The sequence below is a fragment of the Stegodyphus dumicola genome, chromosome 1, assembly GCF_044657685.1.
Source record: "Stegodyphus dumicola isolate Sdum_Otavi_A_Nest chromosome 1, ASM4465768v1".
In the NCBI taxonomy this organism is placed as follows: domain Eukaryota; kingdom Metazoa; phylum Arthropoda; class Arachnida; order Araneae; family Eresidae; genus Stegodyphus; species Stegodyphus dumicola.
Window position 1 is genome coordinate 268,494,084 of NC_140768.1, and position 13,628 is coordinate 268,507,711.

Below are 13,628 nucleotides of genomic sequence, written 5' to 3' on the forward strand. Positions count from 1 at the left end.
AAGCTCACTCTACTGTTATCCAGTTCACTTGAGTGATAGCCGAAGTAATCTATTGTTTGAACTCCATTAATTTAGAGGCGACGTACATAATGCAGCACCTTACTATGCTTGAAACAGATACGGGAGAATAGGTAGTTTCGACATCCAGTTGGGGCTTTGTGTTTGACAAGACTTGACAGCCTGCCTTGATCAGTTTACTTAACGCTTTGTGTTTTCTTTCTTTGGGGCTACATTAAAGATCAGCGCTTTATGCTGCCTCTGGTCCAAGATATAATGGAATCACCATTATTAATCATATGAAATAGGCATGAAGAAAGCATCGACAGAGCTGGATTGCAGGATATTCATTTACCATATCAATAAGGGCACATGCATCCAGAATTTTTTAAGCCTGTAAAATCTTTGGACATTACTCTTTCCATTATTGCTAATTATGTTACCCTTTCCTTTTCTATTATGATGTAGTGATACTCTAAAATCTTGGAAACTATTGTGCTCACCCTATATGATAAAATTCAAGCTTCTGTTTGCAGTCTAAAATTTGTGGACGGGCCTGAGTTAATTAACTATAGGAAAGTTTGCAATGCTTACCTATCTTGAGAAGGTTACCTACCTCCTTCATAGAGGACTTTTTAAGGGGGGTGACTGTTATTTATACTGCAGGTATGCATTAGCATAAATAAAAATCGTTCTGTTCCCAACAACTGAATAGGCTATACTTTGCAACAGAATAATCTTACTTTTTGAAAAGAAATACGTATATTGAATGCTGCTGAAAGCACATCTTTCAAATTAATGTTATTCTGAGGTCGTATTGACTAATTTAAAAATCCAAATATATTCTACATACAGAATTACTTAATAGGATATTAGATGGAAATAATTTGAAACCTTTACAGATACATCCCTTTGAAGTGAACATCACATAAGAAAAGTATATTTTACTCACATAATAACTTGCTGTAATAGGACTTGCTGTACGAGGGGGAAAAAAATCTATAACGGTTTTTGGGATTTTACTTAAATTATGTTTTACTCACATAATTACTTGCTGCAATAATACAAGCAAATAACTTATAACGGTTACAGATATGTCCTTTGGGATTTTACATGAGAAAATTATGTTCTGTTTACATATTTACTTACTGTAATATTACAAACAAATAACCTATAATAATAACAGATATATTGTTTGAGATTTTACATAAGAAAAATATGTTCCACTTACATAACTATATGCTGTGATATTACAAGAAAAAGATTTGTAACCTTTACAGGGATAATCCTTGTAAAGTTACAAAAAATGTACCCGTTACTGTTACTCAAACAACCCATGGCATCTCAGTTTCCGTGAGTGTTTTTAGTAACCTTACAGAATAGTTTTTACAGTGTAGTTGAGAAAGCTAGCCTATTCGGTTGTTGAGAATGTTGCTAATAAAGAGCGAAAAATCATTTCTTATGGAGATTTTGACTTCATAGAGGAATTTCTAAGAAACGTTAGCTGTTGTTTAGGCTGCAAATGAAAAAAAAATTAGGAAAGATCGTTGTAGCTAGTTTCCGGGAACTAAAGAATCTTCCGTGTTTCATGTCATTAGCCTTTTTAGTTGTAGTTAATTCTAAAACTGTGCAGTTTTCCTATTTTAATCGCAGTTCTCCTTTACTGAAATTAAGAATGTTTTCATATTTCACGTCGGTCTTTTGTTTTCTTTGCAAATGGAATATTATATATTTATAATTATTCATCTTGTTACATAAGCTAGTCCACACATATACTGGAGCTGTTACACAAAAGCACCATTAGAGAATACATGTGTCCTCTAATGGTGCTGTAATGGTTCACAACGAGATAGAAACTGACAATACGTATGAGCAAAGCAGTGAAAGAGATAATAATGCAAGCTAGGAGCTTATATGAATCGACCTGAGGCAAAGTAAGTATAATAATAAATCACAGACGTATTTTTGAAAAATGAACTGCGTTATTTATGGAAAGAAAATCGCTTCAAAAGTTACCTTGTTTAAATTTTATGATACTTTGCTTATTGTTAAATTTATAGTGAAGTTTTAAGAATAAGGTGGATTAACAAAGTTACGAAAAAGCAGACTGTGAATAGACTATGGAGATTTGTTTTATTATTAGCTTTCAAACTATTCTGTTCGTGCTAGACTATAATCTCTGGACTAAAGGCACTAGTGTTTATTTTTGCTTTTCTGTCTAGTCGGGAAAGAATCCAGGATATAAAGTAGTTTAGAAAAGGGAAAGAAAAAGTTCTTAAAGCCTTTGGCAAGTTAAACTAGTATTTTCTGGAAGATGGATGCATATGATACAGGCAAATTTGTGTTCTTCACAAGGTAATAAAAGTGACCTAAAGAACTTCCCATTGCGTGACCAGATACATTCAAATATGCTAGAAATCTGCAATGATGTTTTTCAGAAATATATATCATACTGTGCAGAAATGCAGCACTGTCGATTTTTATAATTTTGAAAAGGCGATAAATGTATCTTTAATCCCATTTACATTGTATCTGACATTTATTTTGGAGAAATTAAGCGATTAGAAACATTACATACAATATTACGCACTTTATCTGTTCTTTTTTTTTTTAAATAAATGATGCAATCCCTAACGCTTTGAAGAATAATCTACAAATGCCCTGCTTATCTAGAAGTTACTCATATTTATACATATACAGTGTTTTTACGAAGTTTTACAGTGGGCTAATTTATTTTTAACTAATTACAGCAAGCAAATTTTCCAATTGAACACGATTTCTATGACATCTGAATGTGATTTTCCTAAAACATCGTCTGCTTACGTACAGAATTTCCCATGCAATTAATCGTTTGCTATGATCCCTGTGAATGTGTGCTGTCAATGGGTATGAGAACTCAGCAAAGAATAGCGATTAAAGTTTTACAGTGGGCTAATTTATTTTTAACTAATTACAGCAAGCAAATTTGCCAATTGAACACGATTTCTATGACATCTGAATGTGATTTTCCTAAAACATCGTCTGCTTACGTACAGAATTTCCCATGCAATTAATCGTTTGCTATGATCCCTGTGAATGTGTGCTGTCAATGGGTATGAAAACTCAGCAAAGAATAGCGATAAAATTTCGCTGTAAAGTAGAGAAAACAGCAAAATTTCTCCATTCTCGTTAAGCAATTTCTAGCAAAGAGAAGGGCACAATTCTCAGTCACTCTTCTTATTTACCAGATTTGGCACTTGCAGACTACATTCTCTTCCCAGAAGCGAAATCTCATCTTAGGGTAATTATTTTAGGAACACTGGAAAGTTTCAGAAAACTGTAACCAGAGACTTCAATAGTATATCAAAAGATGAATTCTACGAAGGAATCAAACAGCTCCATGAATGTGCCAAACATTATTTAAACATGCAAGGACTGATTATTGAGACAAAAAGTGAAAATTTTGTTTCCTTCAGCTTTGCATTTTGTACAAACTCAGTCCTAAATTAAATTCTGTAAACGCCTGTGTAGAGTGCCGTATTGCTTAAGTCTGTATTAAAGAACTTTAACATCTGCGTGGCAGAACGCATAGCATATACTTTTTATAAGTTACGTTTAGTTAACACGTTATTTCTTTACGCTGAATCTTTAGTTTAGCTTTCACGTTTAGTTAGGCCAGGCAGAAAGACAAGCCGGGATTTTAATTTTTAATAGAGTGTTTGCCCCATGAATAATTACTATTGCAGTCTCAGGCCGTAAGAAGTACATGTTAAGTTTCTGTTAAATATTTAGTTTTCTAGTAACTTCTAGTCGAAGTACAAGCAAAAGTTGTTATTGCTTTTAGGCTTGTTGTAACCACTTTTGATTATTGGCTTGTAAGTTAAAGATGAGACAACGAGTCATCTAACACTCTAGCAAAGTAACTAGTTTATCTAGAAAAAATGCTTAATTGATTGCGATCGTCAAATTTTAAATTATTTATTATTCGTATATTAAAAAGCATCTAGTTGGAATTTTTAGGAAGATTTTTAGCAGAAATTATTGCCACCTTTAAATTTTTCGTCATCTTTTTCTCGTTATTGTTTAAAAATAGAGATAAAGTTAAAAATCTTTAGTATGTCAATATGAGATTGATTAAAAATTATTTGTTACAGGTAAACTTAATAATCCAAACCTTTCATCAAATTGCGTGCGTGAGTCATTTTTCTCTTTCTATTTTGCATTGCATTTAAAGTTTTATATTCAGATGCAAAAAGAATTATACCTTCTTTAAAAAGTATGCTTTGTGCCTAAGCATGTTTTGTTAATGATATACTAAAGATTTCTTCATCATAGTTATTATTCTCAAATAGCTTTTATGCGGAAAGAATATGTATAATAGCTATAACATTACATTTTTAAGTAATGTACAGAATTAAATTTTCCTTACCACATTCATAATTTAAACACAGAGAGGAAGATTATTAAAGTCCTTGTTAAAACTTCTGCCAAATTGCAAGACTGGAGTATTCTGAGCTGTCCTAACTGATACTTTCTTTTAAATGTTGTAAAAACTAGGGCAGTTTGAACGCCCGTTATTCAAGAATTTCAAAAACAGGCTTCAAGAAATAGAACTATGTTTCATTCTTTAAATACACCATTCGCGTTAGACTTATGTAGACTACAGACTAGATCATGTGTGGAGTAGCGAAAGTGTAGGAAAGTTTGGTTTGACACTGTCATATATATCTTGTCAAAATCTTGTAAGGATTACTTTAGCTAGCACCCTATTATTTATGTTAATTCTTTCTTATACCTTAATTTTCTTCCGTCATTTAACACCAAATTAGTTTCGCTAGAAATATAGAATGTATTTGTAGTTTAGGGAAAAAAAAAAAAAAAAAAAAAAAAAAAAAACATGCCATTCCACAATTAAGCTTTTCACATCTGAGAAGCCCACCTGTAAGCCAACTTTTGTAAGGTGACAAGTAGTGATTACAAACTTTTGTTTAATTCTGGCTTTACTACAAAAGGTAGCTTATAATAAACCTCTTAATTAAATACTACCATTTGCTTATATTGTGCCTTTTTGTAAGACCGAAGATTCTTCTGAAGTATAGTTTGATAGCTTATAAGGTTGAACATTGCAACGTATCAGGTGAACTGGTTTTGAAAACTAACTTCGTTTACTGAAAAGTGAAAATGATACCAGATTAAAAGTACAAGCATGAAATTCCCGTTGAATAGGTTATATGCGTGAATAAATTCGAGTATTTTAGAAATTTGAAAAGTCATTATCATAAGCGGAGAGACATTTTATTCACAGATGTGACTTCGTTTAAATGTTTAAGTTCGAGAGAAGTTTAAGTTAACTTTTTGACGGCTTAATGATGTTTAAGTGTGTATGGCAATTTTAAAATTAAAGTTATTTATTTAATTTATTTAAATATGCCTGGTTTTGGCACCTAGGCCATCAGCCTCTTTGCACCCAGTACTTCTGGATTACAGAATGGAGAATATTAAGTCCAGAGCTTGTATTTAAATGTTCTTTGACTGTAGGTTTTCCATTTTACGAAGAGAACAGACTAGAGAATTCCTGTTGTAAAGTAGATAAACATTAAAACAATCATGTCCAGTTAAAAGGCAGAACAATGTCACAGCTGCAACACGAAGAGAATCTGGGATATTATATCCCTATTTGAACAAACATTGTCATGCCTTTTCCCTAGCCTTTGTGCCCAAAAGATGAGTTACGATTCTTGTTAACATTCGCTGTATATCGATCTCTTAGCAAAATGAAGTGTATTACATTTCCAGGTTTTCTGAAGAATAATCTCTTCTTTCTTTTCCAGAGAATCTGCACCCTGATTTTGTAAACCTACTCGTGGTACATCCTGGTTAAAAATAAGCCACAGGCTTGTTGCCTTTTTTCTATAACGTGTAGAAATGAATATTGTTTTGCTCGATACGCGTTTAAGAGATTCCTGTCTAGTGTGTTTACAAATCGTCATTCAAAATTCTTCCATTTGCATTAGTAGTTAAAGTGGAGGGGAGTGAGAAAAATCTTCCTTTGTATGTTTCCGATTCGGATTCATTTAAACAGTGTACAGAACTAAATAAATAAACAAGGCATAAATATTTAATTCACCGCGCATAAAAGCACATTTAAATATTAACACCGCGCGAAAAAATTCTTCACCCACCATGCACATAATCCCTTTACTAGATTTATTTAAAATCCTATTTTCTGTAGTGGAAGACTTTAAAAGGAGAGGGGGCGGGAATCACAAAATTGACCGATGCTCTGGAGAGGAATGCTCGCTAGCACTTGCACGCCATTTTCAATTTTCGGTTTTCCAGAACTGCGCCAGAGCAGCTGCACTATTCGTATATTTTTGGGAATGCATGGGAATGCATGAAATCGGATTTTCCCGCCATTTGATCGATGCGTTATGTGGTGGTGGTGGTGGGGTGAAGAAAGAGAAAATTCGCTCCATCCTTTTTCCGTAAAGTTAACCGAGAGCGGAAAGTGTGCCAGCTAGTTCTAGCTAGCTCCCTTTTTCATGGCACGTTTTAGGTTTTAAAAGTGTGTGGAAATGGAAGGAGGATTTAGAAGAATTTCCGAAATCCGGATGATGAGTTGAAAGAAGGGGGGGAAGTGAAAAATTTTTGTGGAGAATACCAATTCGTTTGACTTTTCCATTCTTTAAAAAGGAGAACTTTTAGAATGCGAATGGATGGCTTTAAAATGATTAGAATGTATATTTCTCTCATTATTTTTAACTTTAAAGTTCTTTTAATATTGGGGAATGCACACAAAGATGTAAACTGGGACGAGATTTCACGTAGTCTTCCCGCATTATTTTCTGAAATGATGCTCTTTCGTTAGCATAACTATGCTTTTGATGCAGTTGATGTCAGTTTTGAGTTTTACATTCTTTAACACAAATTCTTTTGTGTATTTAATAAACGTGTTTAATTAATTAATTTATTATTTGAAAAGCATTATTAAGTGATCTCTTCTCAACAATTGCTTATAGGTATTACGTATTAAGAATTTTTAAAAAATGAGAAAAATGCGTAATGGAATTGCATAATTCCAATTATCCGAACTTCAGAAATCTAGAAGTGCAGTAACTCTAACGTGGAATATTTTCATTTTTAAGCCTATTAAGCTTGCTGTTATTTATTTTCTTGCTGATTTTCTATTATTTATTTTCTTGCTTCTTATAATTTTTTTATTGTTTTCAATTTTTTTTGCTAAAATAATAAATTTAATACAGTTTATTATTTTACACCCCCCCAAAAAATAGTGATATATTCGATTGTGGCATGTTTTCATTTTTAAGTCATAAGCTTGCTGTTAATTTTATGGTTTATAATTCTTTATTGTTTTCGATTTTGCTAAAATAATAAATTTATTACAGTCTATTATTTCAGCAAAGAAAAAAACAGTGATATACATTACTAAATTTTTACACTCATAATTTTTGTATTTAAAAAAATTATTAAATAGCAAATCATTAAATTTCGGTGTTAAAATTAATAAATTCAGTATTTTAAATTCAAATTTCTATATATATGCATATCACACCCGTGCACAGATATGTTATATGTATTAATATTAAACGAGTGCCTATCATAAAACTTTAGTGATAGGTATTACTATTAGTGCTGTTTTTACACTCATAATACAAGATGGATAATTTGTGTGAGTGAAAAATAGATTTTAATTTCATTTTAGTTAAAAAGAAGTATGTTACGCATATTAGTAGAAGCAAATAAAAGCTGCTTTGTTCATTTTTATAACAGAAAGGAATAAAGAATAAATAAAGAGAGTTTTTTATGTTTTGTTTAAGAATTACTACTTAAAATGAAACAAAAATTAATATCACCTGCTTTAGTAGAATATAAACTTCATATATAATTATAATCTTCTTGTGAAACTATACTGTATGAAAAAGTAACTCCTACATTAAATTTGCCCGCAGAAGTAACATTTCCAACAATTAAGAAGGTATCAGATAATTTCATAGTCCTTCCGAAACGTTTTTCTAACTGTAAGAAAAGTAATGTTTTTTGAAGAACCAAGAAAAATATTTTACAGTCGTGTTTTTCACTACGTAAAGGATAGGGTTATTTAAGTATGAAATTATTTATGTGCTTCTTGAGGAATCAGTGTAATAAGAGATGTCGTAGAAAGAAGTCTTATCTAAATAATAACAATGTTATCTCTGCAAGCGATTGTGAGGTTATCGCCATTTAACCGTATAGTCCTACTTATTTTTAATCATTGATGATAAAGTTTGCAAGTGGATATGTTTGAAACTAGATACGATATGTCTTTAAAATACATGCATGTAAGTTTCCTTAATAGAAAATCAGAGCAAGGTCTCCCTTTATATCAGTTCCATTTTTTAAAGTATATTTATATTATAAAAGCAGTTCTGTTATCTGTATTTCGGATATGCGAAATTATCAGGATCAATTTTTATTTCTAGGCCAAAGATATTCAAAGTGTATTCCTCGAAAGTTGGGCTTGCAAGTCAAAGTTAAAATTCGAAAGAATTTTTTAAACCTATGTGACAGCAAAGCTGAATACTTAAAACAATTAATCAAATATTATATTTTTTTATTTTTAATGGATTATTTCTAAATTATTCTATTTATTAATTTATTAATAGACCTTCACACATGAAATTTGGGTTTAAATTGTTCAATAAAAATCGTAATAAAATAAGGATTTTTTTGCTTCCTTCTCCCCAATAAAGTACATGAAACATTGATATACTTTCAATGCTTTTTTTTTAAGATTAAATTTCCATAAGAGAAATCATACATTTTTATAACTTTTGTGAACAGATAAAGTGAGAAGACCACTGTTCAAGCAAAGCTAAGCTTGTTTTAAAATGTTTCGCCGATTTAAACTATATACAAAGATAATACAGTGTAGGGCATTGTTTAACAATTGAATTAGTTTAGAAGAATGTGTGTAACATTGTTTAATTTACGTAGATGAGTGAAGTATATTTTATATGTTTATTTACTGAAATAGGAATATTTCGTGTTCGTAACTGTATAACCTCATTTGAAATAAAATACGGTTAGGGAAAATGTAAAATTTCTTCATTTACATTTATGTAAATGCGTATTTGGACTACAGAAAAAAATGCCGCCATTTACCCAGACTTTTCAAATATTCGAATGGCTCATACTTATACATTTATTCAGATTTTTCAAATATCCGAATGGCTCGGGATCATACTTAGCCCAGATTGATTATTGCAGTAATTTAATAGAATTACAGATAGAATTAGATAATTATGAATCCATAAAAATAGTGAACAGGAAAATCACAAAGTTTTCACATTTTATGAATAATAGCAATATGTGTGCTCAGAATAAAGAGTATTTTCCTTAATACATATGAATAAAATAAATATGTTGTTATGAAATAAATGAGAAAGTAAGCAAATATCTATTTATTGTATTCTTTTATCATTAATTTATATTAAAATAATAAATCTAAAAACCTAATACACTACGTTCTAAGAAATCTATTCGCGAATCAATAACCTGAAAGTAAATTTATTATTTTATTCTAGAACAGAAACAAATTGTGAGATTAATGCAAATGAAAGTATTCTGCCAATAAAATCCGGACGCGTTTGGAAACGAATTTATCCTGAATATTAGGCCCTGTGTTATGTAAACTGCATTTATGCGTACAGTATTCAAGTACATTAATCTTCATTTTTCTATTATATTCAAAATTTTTTGCTATATTCGAAATACATTAAAAATTAATATTTATAAAAGCAATTTTGTAAAAAAATATGATGGGTAAAACTTCTATTATTTAAAAGTAAAAAACTAAATATCGGTCCCATTTTTGTGAATTCATTAACTTAGATCTTAAATTGTTATATATTTACCATATACACGGAGCTAAAAAATAAATATTCATATTGATGACAAAGACCCCAGTAGCGTAAGGTTATGTAAATCTTAACCAGTAGCGTAAGGTTATGTTTTTTATTAAGGTACCCTTAATAAAAAATAGGTATAAATTGTACTGTGAAAAATACAAAATTATGCGTGGTAATAATATCTTGTGTTGTCGCTGCTGATATTTATTGCAATAAAATTCCACACCGTCTACGCTCTTGGATGAAATTAATACAATTTTTATAAACACGAACTTGATGTGGATTAGAAAATCCAGTATTCTAAGTCGTACCACCTATAGCTTAAGTCGTAGTACGTTTAAAATTAGACAATTATAATAAAACTTTCTTTTTCTCAATTAACTTATTTATAAAATAAATTATAACAATATGATCACAAAGCTATTTTTTCATTTTCTTGTCAACTCCAGCACGTCGTGGACACATCCTTTTGCATTAAACACTGAATCATATTCTCTTCCCGGTCTTTCTAACAAATGTTACAGGGAGACGAACACGATGTGAAACAATATCATTGACTAGGGGATAGCTCGTTTTGAGGGAAGAGGCGCAGTTGGCATGATATTATACTTAATATTTAAAAGGTACGGTGTAAGCGGTGGCATGACTTGCGCAAACTTTACATCTCATTTTGTTACTAAACTTATTTTTTAAGAAACACGATTGCAAGTAACTCCCTGAATTTATTTTAGAGAAATTTATGCTGTAGCGGTGGAGGAAATTTTTTTTCTTTTCTCTGTTAAAAATCAGAAAATTTATTTAAATGCTATTTCAGTTTAATATACTAATCTACTGTAAACAGTATATTATTAATTGATCTAAAAGTTACGTATTAGCATTAATAATTAATAAAACTTGCCATTGCTTTCAGTAAATAAATAACGGCATTAAAAAACGTCTCAGTAAATTTTTCGAAGGACAAACAGTGCTGTTTTCATCTTCAGATACTAATACAGAGTAGGCGTATTAGAATAAAGCAAAGCTAATACGGTAAACTGCACACAAGCCTAATTTCAGCTTTTACGTCACCTTAGGTCCTCCGTTACTACTACTACTACTGCTTGCTGGTACCCTAGGCGACTGCATGTATTGCCTATGCTTTGAATCGGACCTGGTTGTACATAAAAAAAGTTTCAGTTTCTGAGAATTTATAATGTTAAGTTATATTTTTAAACTATTTTGTATAGTAATTATTATCCGATTTGTTAAAGTAGAAAGCTGTACGGATGATCATTGAGTGAAACAGCAAGTAATCCTCTAAACTTCTCAACATATATCATCTAAAAGTGATATGGCATCAGGTTTGAAGTGGAAGTTAAGCGAAATTACGTGTCAAAAATTGAAGAAAAACAGGATAAAGCAGACAGCATTTAAAATATGCAATTCAGTTAAAACAATACGGTAACGCTTACGATTAAGCTTATACAAAGGCATTATATCCAGAACTTCAGCAAGGCACCTACTAATAATACCAATTAAAATATTTACTTAGTGAAAAGCCAGAAGAGAACACGAACCTCATTAACTCCTGGGTTAGGAGATCCTGAAGTTAAATAGCTCACTCTGAACAGGGCGTTGTCCATGTAGCCACAATCTATCGTTGAAACTATGTGTAAGACTGTTTCCATCTCTTTCCAAGTTATGTTGCTCTGTTTGTAGTATTAACATAATTTAATCTTTCTAAGAAGCTGGTGGGATTTTCTAGTGGGAAAAGTGAGAATAAATACATCTGGAACAATAGCTATTAGTTCCAAAATTGATAGTCATAAATCTTAGTGTTCCATTATTATAATACAAAGATATAGTGTAAAAATTTTTTAAAATGTTTTTCATGTTCTTTTAATAACATTAAGGATGATGACTTTGTTTAAGGTTCTGATTAGATTTGAACAATTTAACCCTAAACTGTTTCTGCACTAACTTTCAATTTAAAGTTAACATATAATAAGCAAGAAAATTCGATGTAATTTAAATACATTTGAAGGACAATTTGCATTTCAAAGTTCAAATAGAACCTTCTTCTCCAGCTGCAGAAATAAAAATAATGGAAAAAGAGAGAGAGAGAGAATTCATCAACGTCAGTTATTGACTGAAAAGTGAATCAAACGTAACTGAAAAACAAATACCTGGAAAGCTGATGGTAAAGAAAGATTAGAATTGTGATCAAACCGAAAAGATTTTTATGGCTGTGAAGCATATCCAGCAATTCTAATTCGCCATCAGAAGACATTTTTGAATAATTTTTACTGAAGATAAATGGAAAATCTGACTTTTTGACTAGAAGTGATGGTCGACAGAGAAATTATAAATTGTTTTTGAACATAAGACTCACGTTTTTTATTGCGAAATTGCTTTGACCACTGTACATTAAATTCAATGGCAAGGAGTACTACAGATACTTAGTGTATATTATGAATACACAAGTATTACTATAGATGCTAACTTTTATATTTAAGTCACAATTCAGCTTCATTATAAAGAGATATTAGCTTTTGTTTTACATAGTTTCTGAGTTAGATGGTAAATAAAATCATCGCAGGTATATTCTTCATCCAGAACACTTTTATAAACATATTTCAAATTTTTCAAATAAAGATTTCAAATTTTCTTCGTGTACAAACTTACTCTGAGATGAAACCTTTTCTTTTAATTTTCTCTTATTGCTCTTGCATATAAAATGAACCCTGCAATGAGGGCAAAACAGTTCACAGAGCTGTTTTTGTCCAATTTTTGATCAATTTGAAAACTGTTTCTTACGATTAATTAATTAACATTATGTAAATTAATAATATATAAATTTCTGATGAGTTTCAAAACATATCTGTGTTAATGATATTGTACAGAATGAAGAATGAATAAGTCAATCACCCCCGATATCAAATGAATGACTTTTGTCTTCGGCTGAAGAAATAAACTTTGCGAAGTGACATTCAACAGAAACGCTTATTAACGTTCTCAGAAATACCGGTCATTCTAGGAATAATTAATTATCTTAGGGAAATGATTACCACGAGAAGGTTCACTATGTTAAGTGTCACTGCTTATGAATCAAAAAAATGCATGAGCCGCTGATACTTTGGATCATGCGATATTTTTAATAGAAGTAGCAGCAGTGGTAACTGCAATAGGAATAGATGCATGATGCGCAGACAGGCAATCATGTCTGCATAGGATACGTGCATTCGAATTGAAATTTGAATTTTTTGACGCATAAATCCGAGTTTTTAATTTAAATAAGTATTTACTCTTTATATCGCACAGCATAACGCCCGCATCAGATAAATAGAACTGCGCAGGGGAATGGTGGTTTTATGTTGATGCAATTATTGTAGCACCATTATTCCCAAGACAGCAATGCAAGTTAGGTTAACTGACTCAGGCCAAAATATGCTAGAGCTATCTGTCTAGAACTCTAAATTTATCTTGGAATACTTTCGTGGAGGACTTACTGAAGGAAACTGACTCGTTAACGAGGAGAAATATTATAAATGTAGAAAAACCACGACAAATGTAAAAAAGTTCATTATTATGTACCGAAAAAAAATCAACAGTAGACAAAGTTACACAATTTATCCATTCAAAAGTAGTGTGCATACTAATATAATCTTGATGCCTTTTTAAAATAGAAGGCTGTATAGATAGACGCTGATTTCGCCGAAAGGTTAAAACCTCAAAGAGTTTATATCACTAATAACATGGAAATTT

The 13,628-nt window shown here is 31.0% G+C and overlaps 1 protein-coding gene across 4 annotated transcripts in view; it reads left to right on the forward strand.

Annotated features, from left to right (window-relative positions):
* Positions 1-13,628, forward strand: part of LOC118197049 (netrin receptor UNC5C-like) — a 380,734-nt gene that overhangs the window by 224,493 nt on the left and 142,613 nt on the right. The window lies entirely within an intron of this gene.